This window comes from Chiloscyllium plagiosum, chromosome 24, assembly GCF_004010195.1.
Source record: "Chiloscyllium plagiosum isolate BGI_BamShark_2017 chromosome 24, ASM401019v2, whole genome shotgun sequence".
NCBI classification, from domain to species: domain Eukaryota; kingdom Metazoa; phylum Chordata; class Chondrichthyes; order Orectolobiformes; family Hemiscylliidae; genus Chiloscyllium; species Chiloscyllium plagiosum.
In genome coordinates, this window is record NC_057733.1 from 29,373,567 (window position 1) to 29,397,395 (window position 23,829).

The 23,829-nt window shown below is 39.7% G+C and overlaps 1 protein-coding gene and 1 long non-coding RNA gene across 17 annotated transcripts in view; one reads left to right on the forward strand and one right to left on the reverse strand.

The window, feature by feature from the left end:
* The window catches only part of LOC122562128, a 40,568-nt gene extending 26,003 nt beyond the window's left edge, over window positions 1-14,565 (reverse strand). For 2 of the 3 annotated variants that reach the window (XR_006315232.1, XR_006315233.1), the window contains exons 1-3: window positions 14,127-14,565; window positions 5,376-5,486; window positions 4,422-4,605 (exon numbers count right to left, since the gene is read on the reverse strand). This is a non-coding gene — a long non-coding RNA (uncharacterized LOC122562128). Of the gene's footprint in view, window positions 1-4,421; window positions 4,606-5,375; window positions 5,487-8,425; window positions 8,799-14,126 lie in introns of those variants that run through there. The other variant, XR_006315234.1, reaches the window with a different exon arrangement.
* The window catches only part of rbfox3a (RNA binding fox-1 homolog 3a), a 1,786,123-nt gene that overhangs the window by 348,505 nt on the left and 1,413,789 nt on the right, over window positions 1-23,829 (forward strand). The window lies entirely within an intron of this gene.

Sequence of the window (23,829 nt, forward strand, 5' to 3'; positions counted from 1 at the left end):
AGGGCAGGTCAAGAGGGTGGTGCCGAGTTGGAGAGTTGGATCTGGGATGAGGTGGGGGGAGAGGAGATGAGGAAACCATTGGGCTGTGTGTGTGTGGGGGGGGTTGGGCTGTGTGTTCCATGTTCTTGAAACATAAAATATACTATCAGTGTGTATGGAAGGTCCCAATACGGAGGATGAGGTGTTCTTCTTCCAGTCGTCGGGTAGCTTGTATTTGGTGGAGGAGGCCCAGGATCTGCATGTGGGAGGGAGAATTGAAGTGGTTGACCACAGAGCTGTTGGGTGGTTTGTGCTTGTGTCCCAGAGATGTTCCCTGAAATGTTCCGTAAGTGGCATCTTGTCTCCCCAATGTAGACTTCCCGGCTAACATCCCCCCTTAGCCCCACCACCACCCCTACTCTTTTATTTATCGCTCAGCCCCCTCCCCCTCCACCCCACATTCCTGATGAAGGGCTTATGCCCGAAACATTGATTCTCCTGCTCCTCGGATGCTGCCTGACCTGCTGTGCTTTTCCAGCACCACACTTTAGACTCTGACTCTCCAGCGTCTGCAGCCCTGACTTTCTCCTCCACTATTCAATAACCAATCACCTGCTTGCTGTCATCGACAGTGATCCTTTATTTTGGTTTTGGTTTTTATCATCTGCTATTGAATTCTGTGCTGGACCTGTCCCTGCTCCTCGCACTCTTTTATCTCCAGTTCTCTCCTGGGATGTGTGCTGTAAAGGAGTTGTTTCCTGTGTCGTATTGCACAGAGTAGAGTGAAAATGGGCAAGCTTGCAACTCCCAGTCAGTGAATTTTGAGCTGACTTGACTACCCACAACACATGGGCGGGCGACTTCATTGGCTTCTCCCTGCTTCAAGGAATCTGATTGGACTTGAATGTCAACTCTGTTTCTCTCTCCACGGATGCTGCCAGATCTCCATAATTTGTTATTTAAACTCTCCAGCATCTGCAGTGCCTTGCTTTTATAAAGATATGTTTTGCTTCAAGCTAATATATACAACTTATGGTATATTTTGTGTTTCAAGAACATGGATCATGTATATTTGACAGATTAAAGTAAATTCACCAATGTCACAATTAGAGGAGTGGCTATGTTTATCAGAATAGGAGCTTTGCTACCTCAAGCTCACTTCAATGTTAGGTAAATTTACACTTTATACCCTAACAACTGTTTAAAGAGAGCTTCTTAAGATGTTGAATGTTTTATAGTGACATAAAATTGTCTAACATTTATTAATTGTAATTGAATAACTAATCACATGTCCCTCAGTGTTGCTGGCAGTGACTGTATGTGTGGTGAATGTGCTCCTTGTAGCTGAAGTGGCAGCCAATGCAGTCTTTCAGTAATGGCTGAGACAATTCCTTTTCGACAACACCACTGGAAAATGTATTTCAGAGACTTTTTAATGTATATTTACTGAGAATGCAAATTGTGCATTATGTTGTTTCAACCTGTGTGGTCTAATGGTTTTTAAATTTTTCTTGTACATTTCCATTACTTGTATGCATATTAGCCATGCATTTCTCATGCTGTTATTGCAACCCTAACTGAGACTATCACGTTATCTGTTGTCTTTTCAGCAAACTATTGAGCACCATAATGTTTAGAGATCCTGTGATCTTCTGCTCTTAACTATGACATGACAAACATGGTATCTAAAACAAAACTTTCTGAATTGGCACCTACAAAATAATTTGCCAATCTGAATTTTGTTTTTCTTTGACTCTCTCTATTCTAAAACCGTCATTTTTCATTTCAGCCAACATATATAAAATGGACTAGGTTTTCCTGATCGTCCTTTATTCAAGCCATGAATAAACATTGGTGGTCATTTTGGCTAGCCAATACTCTATTGCTGCTTGACCCTTAGGCAGACAATTGAGAAGTGCAGCAACTTTGGTGTGAGATTTTCATTGCATCCTTTGATGATGCACAATCAGCATCTCTGAATCATAGTCTGAGAGAGATGCTTTTCAAGATTCTCCAGATGCTGAAACTATTTATGAGATGAAAAATATATTTGGTCATTTACACCATTTAATTGCTAATATAGTAGGTTTGAAGAATCAAGAATGGCATTCTTCAAGATGCATTGTGATTTGAAGAATGTAATTCCATTGTTCCTGAGGAATGTTTGATTAACTCATCTGGAGACAGTGCAAATGGATTGGACCCATCAGTCTCTTGAACTGTTCTACCATTTAATTAGATAATGGCTTGTATTCAGTCCCATTTATCTTCCTTTCCTTCACATCTCTTAATAATTTACTTTGAAAGAAATGTCCAGCAACCACAATTTTGAAACTTATGATTGACAAAGTTCTATGGTACCCATCATTTTTGATTTAGTTTCAAATGTATATTAACATAGAAGTAAAAAAAACACTTGATTTGGGGAGGCGAAAAGTGTTTGACATATTCCCCATAGGTTTAATTATCATTAGAATTTATTTAAATGTAGAATTGCAGATGTTTGTGTTTGATGCACTATAGTATGCTGCTGTTTTTTAGTGGTGAAAAGCCATGTGAAGGAATGACATTTGCGTTCTGGAGTAGTTTGGAATCTAGAGTTTGATAAAAATTGTAGTGCATGGAATAGCTGTTCAGGTTGTTGAAGCAACTCTTGATTTGTCTTATTTTAAAATATCTAATCCTATTTATTTAAATGTCCAGCTTAAATCAATAATACTATGAGATCAAAATCTGATCATTATATGAAGCGAACTCAGAATACCAAACAATTTTGTTTTGTTATATCAGCTGGCTGTTTTTTCTCCCAATAAGTTTATACATTTATTTAGCTTTTATTTCTCCCCAGTTTCAATCTCTGAGAAAACAATTTGTGATTTCATTTGATCAGCAAAACAAATTAAGCTGCACTTTGACTGAAGCAACTTTGGCAATGCTGCAAATATGGAAACAGTGCATGCGCTTTAATGTAAATATGATTTAAGTTTTCCAAACTCTTGGAAAGTATGACTTTTAAAATGGCAATTCCCCTGAAGTGATTCATTTTTAAATTCTAAGATACTTAAAATGATACCCGACAGGCATTTGTTGCATAAATGTTTTATGAAGGAACAATACAAGTTTATTTTTAAATGTCTGGAAAGGGAAGATCATGATGTTCTAACATTTTATCATTGAGAACAGCTGTGAGGTCCAGAAAAACTCTTAATAGCTATACTTCAGATTTTTCAGTTGAACTGCCCTGACAGGGAGACATGCCATATTAACATAACATCTTGCTAAAGTTTTCAAATGATTGTTGTTCATTTATATGTAAAGTAATTCAGATTTTTTCCACTGTTGATGATGTGATCTTCGCTATGCAGATTATAGTTCTAAATATATTTGAATATAGGTTCATTCTAGTGCAAGAATGTGTTATACTTGTGTTGACTACTGTTGCATGATCTCCACCATGGCCATTACCTGTTGACAAGAACTTCTGCCATTTTTTTGTCAATGCTTGACATGTCCCTCACAGTTCTTTAATTTGCATGTGAATTAATGAATTAACTTGTAAGTAGTCCCAGACAATGGCTTAGATTAGATTACTTATAGTGTGGAACCAGGCCCTTCGGCCCAACAAGTCCACACCGACCCGCCGAAGCGCAACCCATCCAGACCCATTCCTCAACATTTACCCCTACACCTAACACTACGGGCAATTTAGCCAGGCCAATTCACCTAACCTGCACATTTTTGGATTTTGGGAGGTAAACCCACGCAGACACGTAGAGAATGTGCAAACTCCACACAGTCACCTGAGGCAGGAATTGAACCCGGGTCTCTGGCGCTGTGAGGCAGCAGTGCTAACCACTGTGCCGCCCACAGTGGTAACATTGTAACTGCAGTTCGAAACAAGGTATTTGCAAAACTGTAACAAAAGTCACATTCAAAATATCCACTTATTATTTTGGGTTAATAAAATTGCCTACCAATATCTAATTTTTAGGACCTTCCTCTGGTTTTTCAAATGTTTAAGGCAATTATTGCATTCAGAAAGGTTTGCCATACATGAAGAAATCAGTGCAAAACTACATATTGTTGGTTCAATTCTTCAAGTGTACGCAGAGTAGCAATCTAGTTTCCTCAGTCATTTACTTAAGTAATTAATATCTTACCCAGTAGGGAAGGGAGTGATGCACTTATGTACAAGGAGAAATGTCTACTTCAAAACAGTAGGAAGGGAAGGAGAAAAGGAAGGGGAGATGCAAATTGGCAATTCAGAATGAAGGAAGGCTGCCAATCAGGACTTAAAGACCGTCCATTAACCACTTTAATTGAAAATGGCTTTTGAAAGAATTTCAGAGTAGAAGTAATTTGCCTTGACCTCACTACAGCAGATGATATTCACATTGTCCCATTTGGTAAAATATCAGAAGTTAGATTGGTAATATCCCTACCTCAAGACCAGGAGGTCCAGCTTTAAGTTTTAACTGCTCCCGAGGTGTTTAATAATATCCCTGAACAGGTTGATTGGAGAATATCTGAAGTGTCAAAAGTTCTCCCTCCCTGGATCACTGACACCAACAGAACCTCTCCTCTGGGTCAGATGATTTAGTGTGCATATGGGTGACAAAACCAGAGCTGGGAGGAAACAGACATAAGAGTGATTCCAAGGAACTATATTAGCCTCAAAAGCAGCTTAGGTCATTGATGACCCATCTCCAAACCAGTCCTAGATGTTTATCATTGGAGACATAATCTACTGTCGCATGTAGGCTCAGACTTCCTTGGACCTGGAAGTTACTTTTAAACTATTTCTCGATTGGACAAGACTTCTGTATAGCCACCCAACAGAAGTGGGATTGCCAAGACAATCCAGGTTACAGGAATGGTGCAGTCCAAATAATAGCTCGCATTGCTGAAGAGCATGACTGACTAATCTAGATAGCAGACTTAACTCCATTTAACCACTAATGAAAGTGTTGTTTGACTATATGCCTGTACAAGCTAAATAAATAAGCAGGGTTTCAACTCTTGGGTGTATCTCTCCCACATTTCTTGTAGCTTATATGAAACAATAAAGCAACTCAGATCATGGCTATTTTAGAAGAACGAAATAAAGAACTTGGATTTACTAAAGAAAGTGAGAAAACTTAGGACAGAAAAATGGGCACCTTCTCAGCCCATTCTCTACTCTTCTGGAATCCATCAGCCTCCAACGCTCTTGAGAAATCCTTCTTCTTCGTAACACAAAAAGCAGAGAATAATCCCTCTGCCTCTGCCAGTGAAGAATGCCTCTGCCTGTCTCCCATTCTGCAATGGGGAGTGGAAACAACTGGTTCTGCCTTGCTCTCCTCCTCCTCCTCACTTGTGATGACTTGCTGACAGCCATTCTAATCTTTAAGTCTCACCTGAGGTGATGGTGTTTCGGAGGTGTGGGTGAATGATGGCAGTGTCTTTGCTCTGTGGGAATTTCCCATGCCAATGCAACCATTGACATTTCTGTATCTCCACTGCAGACTCTGTGGGGGAAAAAAAAGTGATGAGAACTCTATGTACTCAATACAGCCTCAGCACAACTTATAACATCAACTCCAATGATAGGAGTTGAAGGGCCACTTCATGCTTTGCCAGGAGTTTCTTTCAAGGCCTTCATCTGAAGACTGAAATATCAAATAACCCAATTCCTCATGGCCTCCCATTGTACCATTGCCCAGGATGTACTGTAATGGCATCCTCATGATGTCCAGAGCTGCTGCCTCCATTGAGATCAGAGGGTGGGCTATTTGAGGTTCTTAGCAAACTTGGGATTCATGAGGCTTGAGAATGACCAAGAAAGTGGAATTCAAAGTGCACGAATGAACACGACTCATTCATTAAATAATTCAATAAATTGCAGGTGTTTTCCTGCTGCTCCTTACAGCTCTGTCTCCTGATTGTGTATTTTATGGAAACTCTAAGTGAGCATCACATACAAATTGCTATTTCAATATATAGCACAACATTGTGACCCAACCCTTTGTACTAAATGAGAAACAGAGTATACTTCAATACTTCATCTCAAATTCTAAATGGTACACTTAAACATGACCAATAAATTAATTGAATATTCTGACTTTTGCACTGATTTACAAACAAGCTCAATTGTAAACTTGAAACTTGTAAATAGGGTGGTGAATGTTTTCCATTCAAAGAATATATTGTTCAGTGTCAGGTGTGCTCTCATTTAAGTTGTTCTTCGTTTGAGATGTTGTGTTCTTAATCTGAGCTGTCACCATCGAAATCCAATTCAATGCTTCTGACCAGAGTTTTCAGAGCTTTGAAGAATAACACATTTTGTGTGATCGCTTGGTAATGGCGCATAGCAGTGATCATTCATCCTTGTGTGTCAGTCACAGTACACGCTCTATGAATTCCATCCATCTCTGATTGTTTTCGAATCCCAAGAACCCAACATCATCTAAGAACCTCATATTGATGATGAGGATGTGAACAGCCGGAGACAGAATTGGAATTACAGTACACAAACAAACATGACTTATTTATTAAACCATCAGTCCACACTATTTTCAGTTCTTTATAGCACCATCTGCTGGTGTTATTTTGTATGACCGCTTTAAGTGAACATTTCTACAAATTGCTATTTCAAAATAGTGTAACACTATAGCCAACCACACAAGCACTCCCCTGATACATTTTCTGAGAGCTATTCCTGGAGGATGAAGAGAGAATGATGTGTGAGAAGGGTGTTCCCCCTCACCTGTTCCAGGATGATGCTGGTGAGAGCTGTTCTGCTCCTTTATAATGCCTCCTATTCTGGTGTATCCTATATGTGAGGACGCTTGATATGTCAGTGATGCAACTGGCTATTTGCTTTGACATTGTTAGGAAGAAAAATGATAAGGATTTGTCATTTTGGTCTGAGCAGTTAAAAGAACATAGCATGGACAAGAAACAATCTCTTTCTCTCATGTTGCAAAGTGAAAAAAATGAAGACATTTATCATTGTAGCAGCTTAAATAGTGTCTATGTTTTTAAAATGATTTTCTATGTTTTACATTGAGTGAAGAATCTAAACTTTTTTGGAATAGTTGGAACAAGTTAGACATTTTCACTGAACTAATCATGCTCGATAGAGTTTTTTATAAGTAAAGCAAGAAAATATGTCACTGACCAACAAAATCATGTTTTTTTTATCAACATGTTCCTGTTCTAATGATCTTTTTAAAGGGCAGGTTACACAAAGAAAGTCTCTATGGTCGCCCTATCTTGCAATGTGATTTGTAGCCAGAGAGTATCTGCAGAGTCATATCTGAGTTCAGAACCATACTCTGGACATCATCAGAATGACGGATGCTATCTAGGAGAATGGCAAAACAACAGTTGTATTAAATATAATGTAAAGTTGTTTGTAGTCCCAGAGGGCCACACTCTCATTAGAGAGAAATGATTGGTAGTGTAACATGCAGGTCACCACGCTTCAGGTGAGGGGAGACGTTGAGAAGGGGAATCCTTTGTTGTAAACGATAATTTTCAACTGGTGTGTGAATTGAATCCATGCAGTTGGCATCTTATTGCATTGCAAACCAGCTGTCCAGTCAACCAAGCTAAATGATCTCGCCTCACCCACCCCCCAATGAATATGATTTAATTGTGAAAAAGCCATTATGAATGACAATATTACTGATAATACAATACATAAAGAAGGAAAGATCTCTTTATTCGAAGAAAAGGAAAGCACTGTTTGTGTGTGTGTAAATATATCAGAAGAAACTAAGACTTTTTTAATATTATAGCACAGCCGTTAACCCTAACTCATGATCTAAAATCCAAAATGTTAATGCGAACACAAATTATCCAAGTTTCTAAAATAGTAGAACAACCTTTTAGCGGGTCCTACGATAGCAGATCTCTAAACAATTTTACACCGGGTGGACCTCTGGTCATTCACTCCATAATCTTCAATGGCCGATGGTGGTTAATCAGCTACAACAATGAATTCTGAAAACAATGTGTCTTTAAGTCAAATTTTGGGCTCCATTCAAGTCTTTCGTGTCTTCTGTCCAGATTTTCTCAAAAACAAAATCTGAAACAAATCCTGAGCCTGTCTCTTAGTTTGAAAAACCTGAATGGCCTGTAAAAAGTCAGGTGGTCAACTCATCATTGATGATGCATCTCAAATGGACATTGTCCATCAATCAAACCACAATTCATTTACAAAAATCGAAACTACTGTAAAAGCTCAGGACGACTGGCAGCATCTGTGGAGAGAAATCAGAGATAACATTTCAGGTTGAGTGAAGGGTTCTGGGGAATGTTCACTCACCCCAAAACATTAACTCTGATTTCTCCCCACAGATACTACTAGACCTGCTGAGCTTTTTCAGCAATTTCTGTTTTTGTCTCTGATTTACATCATCCGCAGTTCTTTCCATTTTTATTTAGTATCCAATTCATTTACCATTCCTTTTCAGGCCGTTGTCCTGGTGTGGAGTTCAATGCTTATTGGAATCAATCCAGTAAGGGAAATTCCTTTCTTAAACACCACCAACTCTGAAAATATCCAGGGCGAGAAACAGCATCCAGTCAAAACACAATTGGATGATGATATTCTTGGTCACAGAGCCAAACTCCAAGGCTTCCAAGCATCCCAGATGTCCACCTGTTTTAAACAAGATGCTTTTCCCCCCCTATGTCATCCAGATAGCCCTACACCACACCACCTCCACTGCTCTAAACCTCCCCCGCCTCCTCCAAACACAATAGAGACAGCTCCCCTTGTACTCACCTACCACCCTACCAATCTCCGCATCCAACGTATCATCCTTAAACACTTCCACCAACTCCAATTAGACCCTCCCCCCCCCCCTCAAAATTCTGTAACCGTAAAAGATGCAAAACCTGCCAGCACACCACCCCGCTCACCTCCATCCAGGGTCCCAAACAGTCCTTTCAAGTGAGATAGAGGTTCACCTGCCTCTCCTCCAATCTACGTTATTGTATCCGGTGTGCTCGATGTGGTCTTCTCTACATCGGGGAGACCCAACATAAACCAGCAGAGCATCTCAGCTGGACCTGCAGGGGCTGACCTGACCTCCCAGTCACCGCCCATTTTACTTCCCCTTTCCACTCCCTTTCCGACATGACCATCCTCTGCTTACTCCATTGCCACAACGAATCAGACCACAAAATGGAGGAACAATACCTCATCTTTCGCCTGGACAACCTACAGCCTGGCGGACTCAACATTAGAGTTTTCCAATTTCAAATAACTGCCTTTCCCATTCCCCAACTCCCTTCCCAACACCTCCCCCTCCCTTTCACTCCTTGCTGCCACCAGCTGGATTCATTCTTCCCATCGACCAGGCAGGTCGTAACCTCTACCTGTGTTCACCTATCCTCAATTCAACACGCACCCCTAACATCCCCCATGCATCCCACAACCCTCCCCTTTATCTGCAGCTCCCCTTACACCCATCCCCTGGCCCTGAAGAAGGGTTGAACCCACCTCCTGATGCTGCCTGGATTGCTGTGTTCTTAAAGCCTCCTGCTTGTCTACCTCAAACACAACAAGCAACCACATAATTGATTAATTTTGACTTATTCAAATCACTCTTTGGTCTAAAGGAAAATTTATAAAGTAAGAATTCCGTTCAAATTTCCTGAAAACCAAAAATAAAGCAGAAATTAGTTACAAAAGATAAAATTGCAAACCTTAGTGATTTCAATGGTAACTTTACTCATGGCGGATGCTTCATGGCACAGTGTCTCAGTGGTTAGCACTGCTGCCTCACACCACCAGGGACCAACATCAGGTGACTGTCTATGTGGAGTTTGCACATTCTCCCTGCCTCTGCATGGGTTTCTTCTGGGTGCTCTGGTTTCCTCCCACAATCCAAAGACGCATGGGTTATGTGGATTGGCCATGCTAAATTGCCCATAGTGTTCAGGGATGTGTAGGTTAGGTGCTTTAGTCAGGGGTAAATATAGGGTAGGGAATTGGGTCTGGGTGGGTTACTCTTCAAAAGGGCAGTGTGGACTTGTTGAGCTAAAGGGCCTGTTTCCACACTGTAGGCATTCTATGGATTCATTTCAGCTTAAGGTGAGGTGGAATTATTTTCTCCTATTTTGCCTTGTACTTAAGGTTGGTTAGATGACACACACTCTCTTGAGTTTCAAAGAATAAGGGGTGATCGTATTGAAATCTATAAAATATTTAAAAGGGTAGACAATGTAAATGCAGATAAGATGAATCCCCTGTTTTTTGGAACTGGGGGCACACTTCAGAAATAAAGAGGATGCCATTTATGACTGAGGAAGAGAATTTTTTTTTCACTTGGAGGCTGGTGAGTCTTTGGAAATCAGCCCAAGGGCTGTGGAGCCCAGTTTCTGAGTGTATTTAAAGTAGAAGTTGATAGATTTTTGATACCAATGACGTAACTGGTATAGGGATAGTGTGGGTAAATGTATTGATCAATCATGATTGTATTAAATAATGGAGTAGGCTCAACAAACTGTCCCTATATTCCTATGTCACTTCTTTTGAACAATCAACAACATTTAGAGTTCATTTGAAAAAAAAAGAAAAGGCTGAAACCATATTGAAAAAAACATTGAAGTCTGCTTTTGAGTTTGTATTGTTAGCAACATGTTCTCAATATCTGTCATAGATTATGGTAGAAATTTAACATCATTATACTGCTTTGGATATCAGCACAGCTGCCTCACAGCCCCATGCCCACCCCCAGCCCTTGGGTGGCTGTCTGTGTGGAGTTTGCACGCTCTTCCCATGTCTGTGTGGGTTTCCTCCAGGTGCTCCAGTTTCATCCCACAATCCAAAGGTGTGCAGGTTCAATGGATTGGCAAAGGGAAATGTGGGGTTACAGGGATAGGGTGGAGTATATGGGTGGGATACTCTTCGAAGGATAGTGTAGACTCGCTGGGCCAAATGGCCTCTATCTGCACTGGAGAGATTCTATTCTATGGTTCTAGTGATAAAGTATGTGCTTTTACCCTTCAAAAATTGGTACAAGGGTCCAAAAATATCCGACGACTTATTGTGTAACTTCCCTCGGCCTTTAACATCAGTCAGTCTTGAGTCAATATATAATTTTTCAGCAAGAATTTAGAGACTATCTTAATTACACAACTGAAAAACAAACAGAATTCAACCACACGTGTTCACAGTTATGGAAGGAGACTTAAAGTGACCTTGCTTGACCCTCCCAATCATTAAAGCACATGGTTTCACAGTCCAGCTCCCTCGTTCACTATTATATCAGATGCTTGTAATGATACCATGCTCTCTCTCACTCACCATCACTGCAATATGTTCTACTGTCCTCACTATAATTACAGGATGCTCCCTGACTCCTGATGTGAAGTACACCAACTATGATTAGTTTAATGAGTAATTAATTAATGAGCAGGTTGCAGAGTAATGGAAATGAGCTGACCTCAGCGAGTACATCGAGGTCTGAATCTCAGCAATACTGACACACAAACTTGCTGGGTTTTAATCCACCAGCTGCTTTTCCACGTTTCTTAACTAGACCGAGAAGATGGACTTCAGCCTCCTCTCTTCTGTCAGATGCTAAGTAGCTTTGTAATTCCTCATTATTTTCTTTTGCCTGAAACAATATAGCTGATAAAACTGGCAGAGTGACAACATCAGCAAATTGCTTTCATGGTCGCATATTATTTTCCTGAATTCACCCAAAATAACTTTTCAGTCGTAGATGTCAATTATTTGAATTCTGGCTAAAGGAAAGAAATCCTAAAATACTGAAAATAATACATACAAGAGTCACATTTCTCTGCAACAGTGGGGTTGACTGGAACACAATTATCTAACCTCAAAAGCTCAAGACACTGCTTCGTGAATAGCTGTGCCAAGTGAGCCATATTTTTCCCTTTCTAATAATTTGCTCCTGCCATCTGATCCAGATATATTGCTTGCCTATTTTTGTTGGAATACAAAATGTCCTTTAACGTCTCAACTTAATAGACAAATGACAATGATAACAAAGATCAGGGGTCAGGATTTTCCATCCTTACTCACTGGTGATTTTAACATGGGAATAATTGGGTGGATGGAGCAAGGGAATGGGTTCAGATGAGCTTGGATGCTTTTCCGCCCATTTTTAATGTTCATCTGATTTCATCCCTGGAGGGTTCACTGGTATATAATATGTATATTTAAAGTCTGTGCATATTGCAGGTGTATGCAAATGTTAGAATATGACTTACTTCTATAATTTTGTACCATAGCAACAATGGACACAAAAAATGCCTGTTCATCCCTAGAATCCAGAGTTGCCATGGCAGCAGAAGAGAATATTTGAAGTGCGAAAACCCAGCAAAAAGAGAAAGCAATGGATTCTTTTGATTTTTTTTTTTCTAAACAAGTCGACAATTACAGGTTGCTCAGCAGCTGTATGCAATGGTGCAACTGGCCTCTCCGAAGCCTAAGACAATAATGCTCAGCCTTCACTCCAGGCAGAGTTCCCAGGCCAAGAAAACTGCCAATATTTCATTAATAACTCTGAAGACTGAAAATCAGCCAGGATCAGGAGCACATCCTGTTATGAGTGATGTGCCAAATGTGAAGATGTGCCAAGCACTTCAATAAGCCTCACATCAGAAAACTTTTTAAAAAAAAGTTAATAGGAAAAGTACAGATCCAACAAACTACATGAAATAATTACTGTACAACATTGTAAAACATTTTGGATGTGGATGTTCACTCAACTCTTGCATGACCATATTCTCAGCCACTGTTTATTTGTCATTTTTGTACAATTTATTGGGTCAAAGCTTGCGGGGAAAGTGATGGTGTGTTAACAACATGTGCTGCTATGAATGCACAAATAGACCAGCAATTTCAAAGGACGGAGAGATATAACATGAGCTGTAAATCTCCAGAACCTGCTGGTTGATTTACAGCATAAACTATTTCTGAGCTGAAGGATGAAGGAAAAAGTTAAATGGCCTGCTCCAGCAAGATTTTTGCCCAATCACTTCAGGCAATTTTTTTTTTGCACTCCCTCAAGATGAAGGTGATTGTGCTCAGCAACAGAATGGTTTAACACTTGGTAAAACAAAATTGCTACCATCAAGTACTCCAATGTCTGATGAAGCAGCAAAGGCAGCTTCATTCTGGATTTTTGCTGTTCTATGATATTATGCATTACCTCAAACATCAAAAAGCATCAACAACTGCACTGTTGTAAATACTTCGGCTTCTCACCACCAGTCATTTCTCAAATCAAGATTGCCTATTCAGAATTACACCACCTCTCGCTAGTCTATCGCACTGAACCTCATTTCACACAGAAATTTGTAACTTTAAGTAAATAAATTCAGTATAGGGAGAGATGGTAGCATGGTGATATTGTCACTGGGCTAATAATCCAGAGACCACGTTACTGATCTCGGGACATGGGTTTAAATTCTCACCACAGCCTTTGGTGGAAATTGATTTCAAATAATTAATGTTTGCATTAATTATTCACTCTATTAATTTGTCTGGAATTGAGAGCTAGTGATGGAGATCATGGAACAATTTAACTGATTATTGTAAAAACCCATATGTTTCACTCCTGTCCTTACACGGAGAAACTGCTGTAATCTGGAATATGTGACTTCAGACCCATGGAAATATGGTTGACCCTGAACTGAAATGGCCAAACAAGCCAGATATTCTCAAGATCCATTCAGGGTCGACAATAAATGCTCTCCATGACAGTGTCACTTACATCCCCAGAAAGAACTAAAAAAAAATTTGTACTTGGATCATGCAGCTGAAAATTCAATATTCTAACTTGCTTTTATTTGTGAGCATAAATAAACAAGTGGATTTTTTCTCAATAAGGTTTTTTGGTTGCAGAATTGAACTCAGTAGTGTGGGCAATTTTGGCTCAATGGGATGTCATTTTGGGACCAAAATGCAAACCATGGATGTGTTTGCCTGATGTTATTTTGGAAAAAATGTTTGTTTGATCATTAGGAGAGTGTATCAGAAGTCTTTAGGGAGGTAGATCATGATGTCAGTCAGTATCTATCTCTGATTTGAAGCTGTTTTTGACCAGGGCATTTCATATAACTACCTCTCTTAGACATGCACAGCAGAACTAATTTTCAGCAGTTAAGAAACCACTTACCAGTGCACAAATGGGTCTGTCAAAAGTCACCATGAAGAGATCTAGACTGTTAGCCATGGAGGGAGTCTCCGTTCCTGACCATCTGCCTCTCTCCTGCAGCCATGTTCATGCCCAAGTGTCCTTCAGAGATGGAGCACATGATATTTGCCAATATCTTTGAAGCATTGAGAGAGAAGTGAGCACCATGATGTTAGGAGTACATTATCTCTTCAACTGCTTCCATTTTGATTTAGTTTCCTTCCTCTCTTTCCACAATCCCCTACTTTTTTTTTAGTTGCAAGGGCAGTGCTTGCTAAACAGGTGATTAGGTGGTGGTTTACATACAAAACAAAGCACCTATTGATGCCTTTAAAGGGTTTATGACCCACTCTGTCTGGCTTGCTGCTGATGAGTTTATATTGGTTCTGTTCAAGTTTAGAAAATTGCTTGGTGGTTTGTAGAGAACAAGGCGTGGTGCTATACTTGGAGAAGGCCTGGGTTCTGACTTCATATTCACTGGCTGGTGGGCAAAGATTCACAACCCTCTGTGTGAAGAAATTTATCAGAGTTTGAAATGCCTTGCCACTTATTCTGAGATATGCAGACTGAATTTAGAAAGGTGGAACCGCATTGCAATCTTTCTATGGCAGGAATGTATTTCCTTTCGATAAGGACAGGAAAAACTGTACAGAATAATCCACATGTGGTCTCAAAGTTTCTGTAACATTGCAGCAAGATTTTTTTTCTGTAGTCAAGTCTTCTTGGAATAACGGACATGGTTGTTGTACCCAAATACTCGTTTTCTGTGACATACGAACATAGACATCCAAATTCCTTTGGACATCAACTAAATAAAAGCAAGTTAGAATATTGAATTTTCAGCTGCATGATCCAAGTACAAATTTTTTTTTTAGTTCTTTCCCAATCTGATGCTATTTATAAAATATTCTGTCTTTCTGTTTCTCTGCTAAAACGGATAACTTTACAGTTTATCACATTGTGATTCATCTGCCATATTCTTACCCATTCACTTAGGCTGTCCAAATCTCTTGGAAGCATCCTTGTATCCTCTTCAAACTCGCATTCCCTAATATTGTGTTATCGGCAAAGTTGGAAATTGTATATCTGGTCTCCAAATCATTAATTTGGAATGTAAGCTACTGTGGTACAGCACTGATCCTAATGGCATCCCACAATTAACTGCCTGCCATCCTGAAAATGATCTGTGTATTCTTACTTTCTGATCTCTGTTTGTAAACCAATCCACAATCCATAAGGGTATATTTCCCTCAATCCCATGTGCACTAATTTTGCTCACAAAACTCCTGTGTGGGACCTTCAAAAAGTCTTTTGGCAATCCGATAGCACCATGTTCACTGGTTTTCCTTTATCTCATAACATCATCAACACACAGTAATAGGTTTGTCAAATATGATTTCTCTTTCATAAATCCACTTTGACTCTGAACAGTCCTATATTTATGTTTGAATTGTCCAGTTATCCATCATGTATCGTAGATTCTAATATGTTTTCCCTATTACTGATATAAAACAATTAAGGCCTGTAATTTTGTTTTATCTCTTCCCTTTTCTTGAAATAGTGGGATTATATTTACTGCTTTCTAGTTTGCCGGAACCTTTCCAGAATCAATAGATTATGAAAGATAACATCAACACACATGCTTTCAATAGTCCAGGATGTAGCACATCTGGTTTTCAACCTCCAATCCAGTTTTTTTCCAAGTACTACTTCTTTATCAATACAATATTGTTTCAGTTCCTCATCTTCACAAATCCCTTCATTCTGTAGAATTCTTAGGAGAATTCTGTATCTTCCTCTGAGAAAAGATATATATTGGAGGACGTGGTTGGGAGGGGAGGGGGGTGAATCTTGTGTTTCTGGCAAGGTGCTATTTGTGTTAGGTTTTGGAGGGTTTTCACCTTAAGGTCTTGAGACTTCTCACTGTATCAAACTTGCCTCACTGGATATCAACCCCATCCCTCTTGTCTGATTGAATCCCCATTTTACCATGCACTTTTCCTGGAACAACCCACCACTCAGTGAATATCTGCTAATGGAACTGCATGCTTTGTTCCTGTGCCATCTTTAAAGGGTCACTATACACAGGGACAAGCATCAACAATATGGCATTGCCTTTGTTAATGGAATAGCAGTCACAAAGCAAAGCTGCTCACAACATACAGTTGGCATGGCTGACATTCCCTCCCAAGTACAACACCCCAATCTCTCAACCGGTTTGTTGTTTAACAATAAGGCCTTAGAGTTTAACTGTCCTTAACTACATCACTCTTTCTACATTGATACTTTCTCCTTAATGCCACTGCAGAGCAACATCTTTATTTGTCCAGGGAGGTAACAACAGAGACAGGCAAGCAATTGGACAATTCTAAACACGAGCTTTCATTTAGAGCCAGCAAAAGCAAACACAAATGACTAGAGACTGCAGTTCATCCCCACAATACAAACCTAATGCAGCTATCATGGCCAATGACTATTTTACAGCCCCTAATGGTCTGCTGTACCCAGCTCCTATCTGCTGGAAGTGGGTGTCAGTCAGGTCCTGACTGGTTTGTAGAGCCTGACGCAGCTGAGCTTTGTCATGGACAAAGAGAGCTTCCTCCTCTCCAATGTCATTGTCCTCCTTTTTGAAAGACTCCTCTTGTTTCTCCAGCCCCTCAGTAGCCAGCACCTCCCCACATTGCCTGCTCCAGTCATGCAGAGCACAGTAGACCAGGACGATGGATGACTTCCATCTAGAGAACAGTTAGTTAGTGATAGCAGAGAATGGTCAGTACTTCAATACTGGGCTCCACTTGGTTTTCAGGTAACAGCAAAAACCTCCATGTCCCCTTTTACCTTGCACTACCCAGACAGCCCATTTTTCCCATGCCCCTCATTTGGAGAGCTACCACAATGAACTTTACCTCTAACTGTTTTTCCTGGCCCCTGAGCCCCATCAAAAATTTAAGGGTGCCAAACTGTTCTCCCTGTGGAGACCACAGTGGTGGTCAATGCTATTAACCCCACTTTTCCTGTAAACTACCATATCATGCTGTTCTGCTAGTCCTGATAACCTTTTTTCCCTGTCCCTCATGCCTAATCCAGCATCTCCAATCTTAATTGAAGAGTATAGCGTGCCACTGTCTCAGCTGATTAAGTGATGATGCTTGTTCTTCATCCATCGTGTGTACTTCATGCCTTGGAGCTAGAGTTTGACCAGTTTGGCAGTTCTAGGATATTTTGTTGTAAAAAACAAACACCAGGATAGGGTTGGGTTGAGGGAAGGGTGTAGGTAAGTGTTGCATAATTATACCACTTTGCAATTTGTAAACCACAAGAGGTTATGACACGAGTGGGAAGTGGAATATGAGAGGGTGGAAGAAACTGAAACATAAAATTACCTTCTGGTGTTTAAGTCCAGCCCCAAGTGGCCACAGTCTCAGTTATGGCAGTTGCAACAATGGCCAGCACATTCTCGTCTCTGAGAGTGAGGGGATGGAGCTGTGGCTATCTATCCCAGCTCAATATTTCTCTTTATGTGATATGCCAGACCACGTTGCAAGAGAAAGAGAAGTGTATTGGTGAGTGTGATGAAGTCTTTGGCATAATGTGCCCTGTCATAGTAGACTAGCCATCAGTGTGTACAATCTGTGAGGTGTGGTTGGGTGACTTGCAGCAGGGTTAGATTTGAGGGGGAGGTGAGCTCTTGTCTAAGTTTGACAAAATCTTCCAAACCATGATTAGATCTTCCTTTGCTGGAAGGAGAATGTTGGAGACAAGGCCAGGCAGCGTAATGAATGGAGCAGTGTTTGAGGCTAGAGGTTCATTTGTCAGAGTGTAACATTTGAAGATGCATTCACTGCCTTGACCACTGTGTGAAACTGGTTAAATTTTGCCTGCATTGTGTTTCTGGTCCTAGGGACTGTGTTGCTTTCATTGACTGACACTCATCTGCTATCACTGTCTTGTCCAGCAGTCTGGAGGGTCTTCTGTTCCCTTGAGACAAGAGATTCTCTCTCTTCTTGTCTCTAACTTGAGACTTTCCTCATGTGTTGGTCCATTTGAAATCTTCTTACAGGTCTGAAAATCTCTGTGGTGAGTGCCAGTGCAGATAGCCTGCTCCTCCCCTTTCAAAGAGGGGCTTTAAATGGCTTAAAATGGATTTAACCACCTATGAACCTAAGCGGCCTGTTGAGGTGTGCAGTCATCAATTCATCTTGCACCATTGCCAGCTTGAAATTAGAATTTTGTCTATATTTCAATAAACATGTGCAGGCTAATTTTGCAGTGCAATTCTTGCCCCATTTTCCAGCCTTATCCAATCTTTCCCCCCATTTATTTTTGTCCTTGATCCCATTATCATTCTAGGACAATATCATTGTGGGAGATAACCACATTCAAACCATCTCATCTATAAAACGTTTGTTGACTTTAAACTAAATAACACTGCATGTCACATGAAATTTTCTTTAATCCTGCTATGGCTGTAGTACAGTCAAAATGTGTGACAAACAATGTACAACAGAAGAAATGTCCATACTAAACAACTGCTGTAATCGCAATTCCGAACTAATAGATAACTACAAGGATGCAAATGACTGCTGCGATAAAACTCTCCAGCTACTTTAAAGTCAAATTATTGAAGTATTGTTTAAAGTAGCTGTTTTAGAATTGCTTTCAAGGTTGAAGGGTGGTGGGATTTGGGTGTCCTCATAAACTGTTTAAATCAGTGCTGTTTTGTAATGCGTGCTTCTCAGTTCAATACATGCACTGAAGACAGATAAAGCACATTCACATCACTTGCACACCAATGAGTTGATTTATCTTTGTGCAACACCAAAGCTTGGACAGGAACCAGCCTCAGTCTTTTAAGGAAGATTTTCTGAGCCCTGCTGTGTAGCCTCCAAAACATGCCCACTTTCAAATTCATTAGCTATATAATAATCTGCAGTGGTTACATCAAATACCTGTTTGTTTGGTGCTGTTTGAATGTAATAACAGTCACATTTTGGCGTTAGTAAGCAACTCATGCCTGAGGTGATGCTGCTCTGTTTAGAATTCAGCACCAACAAAGTTGATTGGTTTTACTGAATTCTCTCCCACAGTTGGGCAGGTTGTTCTCATGTATGATATTGGTCATGATGTGATCTTGTCCTTCACACAACAAAGACCAACAAGAATCACTGATGCATTCAATTCAAATTTAGTGACGACTGCTATAGCTGGCTGTTTGCAGCAAAATAAAGATACACAAACACGAAAACTGAATTTGGGGATGATTTCTTTTCTCTCCTTCCTAAATTTAACATGCTGCCACCGATAGTGGATTTGCTCCCTGTATATGCAATGAATAGAACATGCATCTATGTAAGATTCTGAAGCACAGTTGGTTTAAGGGAGGTTCACCCTCCTACACTTCATATGGGCCCTTTTTGTTAAGATTCTGGAGATAACACAGTAATTGTCATTTATACAGTGACTTTTCATGCAGTAGGTGGTTCGCAGGAGCACCTGTGAAGCAAAATTGACACTGAAACACATAGAGAGATAATGTGAGACATGGCCAAAAGCTCAGTCAGAAAGGTAGGTGTTAATGATCATCTTAAAGGACAGAGAGAGTTGGGGGTGAGAAGAAATTACTGAGCCAATTCCAAAGCTTTTGGCCAGGATGAATTGGCAGAAGGCATTAGTTGTGGAGCAACTGAAATCAGGAAAATGTGTGAGGCCAGAATTGGATGAGCACTGAGTTCACAGTTAACATTTCTGGCAAACAGAAGGTGGGAGGAATAATTGAATTATTAAAGGAGTATTGAAAAGGTAAGGGCCACCTCAAAACCTGTGACATTTACACAGCAGTAAATAATAAGGGGGCTTGCAGGGCATTTGGAGTGGTGGTAATTGCAACTTGTATTTAAAGTTTGAAAGAGAAATGTTGTTGTTCCATTCTGCAGGGTCTTCTTGATGCTACTTTCTTTCTGTTCAAAGCAAACAGGTTATAATGTTAATTCTTCCTAGGTGAAATTTTGATCATGTGAAAGTTTGCTTGTGGCACAAAATGGAGGCAATCCATATTAATGTGAGCGCTTGATCATCCATTGTCAAAATTATTTAGAGATGTTATGGAGGTTTATAAAATCAATCAAGGCACAGATAAGGTGAATAGCAAAAGATTTTTCTCCCCCAGGGTTGAATAGCATATTTTTAAGGTGAAAGGAGAAAAATTTGCAAGGTACATGAGAGGCAAGTTTTTTCATATACTGAAGGTGGTTCTTATGTGGAATGAACTGTCAGAGGAAGTGGTCGATGCAGGTACAATTAGAACGTTTAAGAGACAATTGGATAGGTACATGAATAGGAAAGGTTTGGAAGGATAAAGTGCAGGCATATGGGACTAGTTTAATTTGGGAAAAATGGTCGACTTGTATGAGTTGGACCAAAGGGTCTATTTCTGTATTGTATTGTCTTTATGACTCTATGAAATGGATGGAGAGTCTTGGCACTATTTTTGCATAATGGATTTTGATAGATCTCTGATAATTTCTACAGATTAGGTAATATTGCTGAATTTTCTTTGGATTTTTCCAGATTGTCCAAACAATGGCAGTGCAAAATTTTGCATAATGGAGCATGATCCAAATACGGCTGTTCTTGATCCCCTTTGGACATTGTTAGAAACATGGGCCTCTCTTGTAGGTCAGGTGGCTTCTGCATCTAATTTAAAAGTGTCCTGATTCATTTATAGGTTTAAAATGGAAGTCCCAGCTCAATCAATAGAATCAAATTAATAGTCCATATATTACCACTTCATGACAAATTGAAAATGGAGTTAGACAGGCCATTTCTCGTGCAGGTTAGAAATAAAAAGTCAGAGTGGCACAATGCCAGGTAGTTCACAGTATTTTCAGAAGGTTGAATGTAGGTCTCGCATCCAATTTTGTCTACAGTTGCTAAGTGTTGGGGAGTTGTAGGAAACTGAGAAGATCTAAATAATTAGTAGTTTCTCATTTTTATTTTAAAAAAGCGATAAAAATGAATATTGCCTTGTCTTCTGCAAAGTATTGAGATATTGAACTTCCATCATTAACATCAGCATTTAAACTCTCCCTAAGTGCATGGTAGAATATATGAATATCTTAAGCGTCCCATCCACAGTTCACATATACAGAACAGCGCAGCTTGCATTGTTTAAGATCTCCTATTCCCCTATTTCTTCTCATGTCCAATTAAATGCACAAACTTTAAATTGCTGTCATCTTTGTTCAGATTCCAAAGTGCCACATATACAGAACAGCGCAGCTTGCATTGTTTAAGATCTCCTATTCCCCTATTTCTTCTCATGTCCAATTTAAATGCACAAACTTTAAATTGCTGTCATCTTTGTTCAGATTCCAAAGTGCTAACACCAATTCTATCTCCATCTAATTACACCTGGCACCCTATATTCCACATGCCCATGTGTCTGAACCACCTATTCCTGCCTAAGTCCTGTTAAATGGTTTGTTTCAGTTGGGAAGTCTCTTTATCATGATGCTAAAAACTGTGAAGAACTGAAGCCCCTATTGCTGGATCTATCGCAATCTATTAAGGCTTGTGCAGGCAGCCAACCATGCATCTCACAGCTGCTTTCAACTACATGTCTTCCTTTGTATGCTAACAATGAGAAGCTGAACTAGTGGGCCTGCTTATGTCCTTGTAGACTGGCATGAGCCTATGTGAGAAGGGATTATCCAGCCACTAAATGAAATAATCGGATTAACAAATGCCACTCAATCTTGAGTGTTACAAATATTGAAAATGATTTTGTACAATATTAACAAAATGTGGGATGCACTTTGTACAGTAAAATAACTTACCACTGTAATGCTAAAAGCTGTATCTATTTGAACCAGGCAAATCTATATTTAATTCCTCAGATCCACAGAGACTTAATTTTGATGGAATAACTATACTTTGGTTGTTGTTCTTCATTGAATATGTATATTACAAAGATACATTAGTTCTCATCACATAATCCAATAATATCTTTTCTCCTCAACAATACGGTTTAATTGAAGGGTAATAAATAATGTTAAAACATTTTGCTATGCACACAAATGTACCTCAGTTCAGTTCTAACAAATGAGATGAAAAGACTTTTTTTAACTAACAATTGTTTCACTACTATTTGTGACTAGTGTATTTAGTAACAGATGGTGAGGCTGTGAGGTGGGTCATCTATTGGTTTACAGATTCTTCAGTAAATTATGGGTGAAAATTAAGTTTTTATGAATCAAAATTTTGTGTGCCCATTTAAAAATATTTTTTACTTCTTTCCTACCTGAATATGGAATTTAATTAAAGCTTTGTTTTGTTGTAATTAGAGTCTTTTAATAATATTTCTTTTGGAATTGTGTCTTTTGCTAAAGTTAAATTTCCAAACATAGACGGGAACTGCCATAGTTTAGATGGAGAGGAATTTGTTAAATGTGTACAAGACAATTTTCTGATTCAGTATGTGGATGTACCTACTAGAGAAGGTGCAAAACTTGACCTACTCTTGGAAATAAGGCAGGCCAGGTGACTGAGGTGTCAGTAGGGGAGCACTTTGGGGCCAGCGACCATAATTCTATTAGATTTAAAATAATGATGAAAAAGGATAGACCAGATCTAAAAGTTGAAGTTTTAAATTGGAGAAAGGCCAATTTTGACGGTATTAGGCAAGAACTTTCAAAAGCTGATTGGGGCAGGTGTTCACAGGTAAAGGGGTGGCTGGAAAATGGGAAGCCTTCAGAAATGAGACAACGAGAATCCAGAGAAAATATATTCCTGTTGGGTGAAAGGAAAGGCTGGTAGGTGTAGGGAATGCTGGATGTCTAAAGAAATTGAGGATAAGAAAAAGAAAGAAGCGTATGTAAAGTGCAAAACTTGACTTACTCTTGGGAAATAAGAATAGATCGAGTGAGTCCTTAGAGTACAAAGCAAGTGGGAGTATACTTAAGACGGAAATCAGGAGGGCAAAAAGGGGGATAGCTTTGACAAATAGAATTAAGGAAAATCCAAAGAATTTTTACAAATACATTAAGGACAAAAGGGTAACTAGGGAGAGAATAGGGCCCCTCAAAGATCAGCAAGGAGGCCTTTGTGTAGAGCTGCAGAAAATGGGGGCAATACTAAATGAGTTTTTTGCATCAGTATTTACTATGGAAAAGGATATGAAAGATTATAGACTGTAGGGAAATAGATGGTGACTTATCACAAATTGTCCAGATTACAGAGGAGGAAGTGCTGGATGTCTTGAGACGCATAAAAGTGGATCAGTCCTCAGGACCTGATCAGGTGTACCCTAGAACTGTGTGGGAAGCCAGAGAAGTGATTGCTGGGCCTCTTGCTGAGATATTTGTATCATCAATAGTCACAGGTGAGGTGCTGGAAGACTGGAGGTTGGCTAACGTGGTGCCACTGTTTAAGAAGGGTGGTAAGGACAAGCCAGGGAACTATAGACCAGTGAGCCTGACGTCGGTGGTGGGCAAGTTGTTCGAGGGAATCCTGAGGGACAGGATGTACATGTATCTGGAAAGGCAAGGACTGATTCGGGATAGTCAACATGGCTTTGTGTGTGGGAAATCATGTCTCACAAATTTGATTGAGTTTTTTGAGGAAGCAACAAAGAGGATTGATGAAGGCAGAGCAGTAGATATGATCTATATGGACTTCAGTAAGGCGT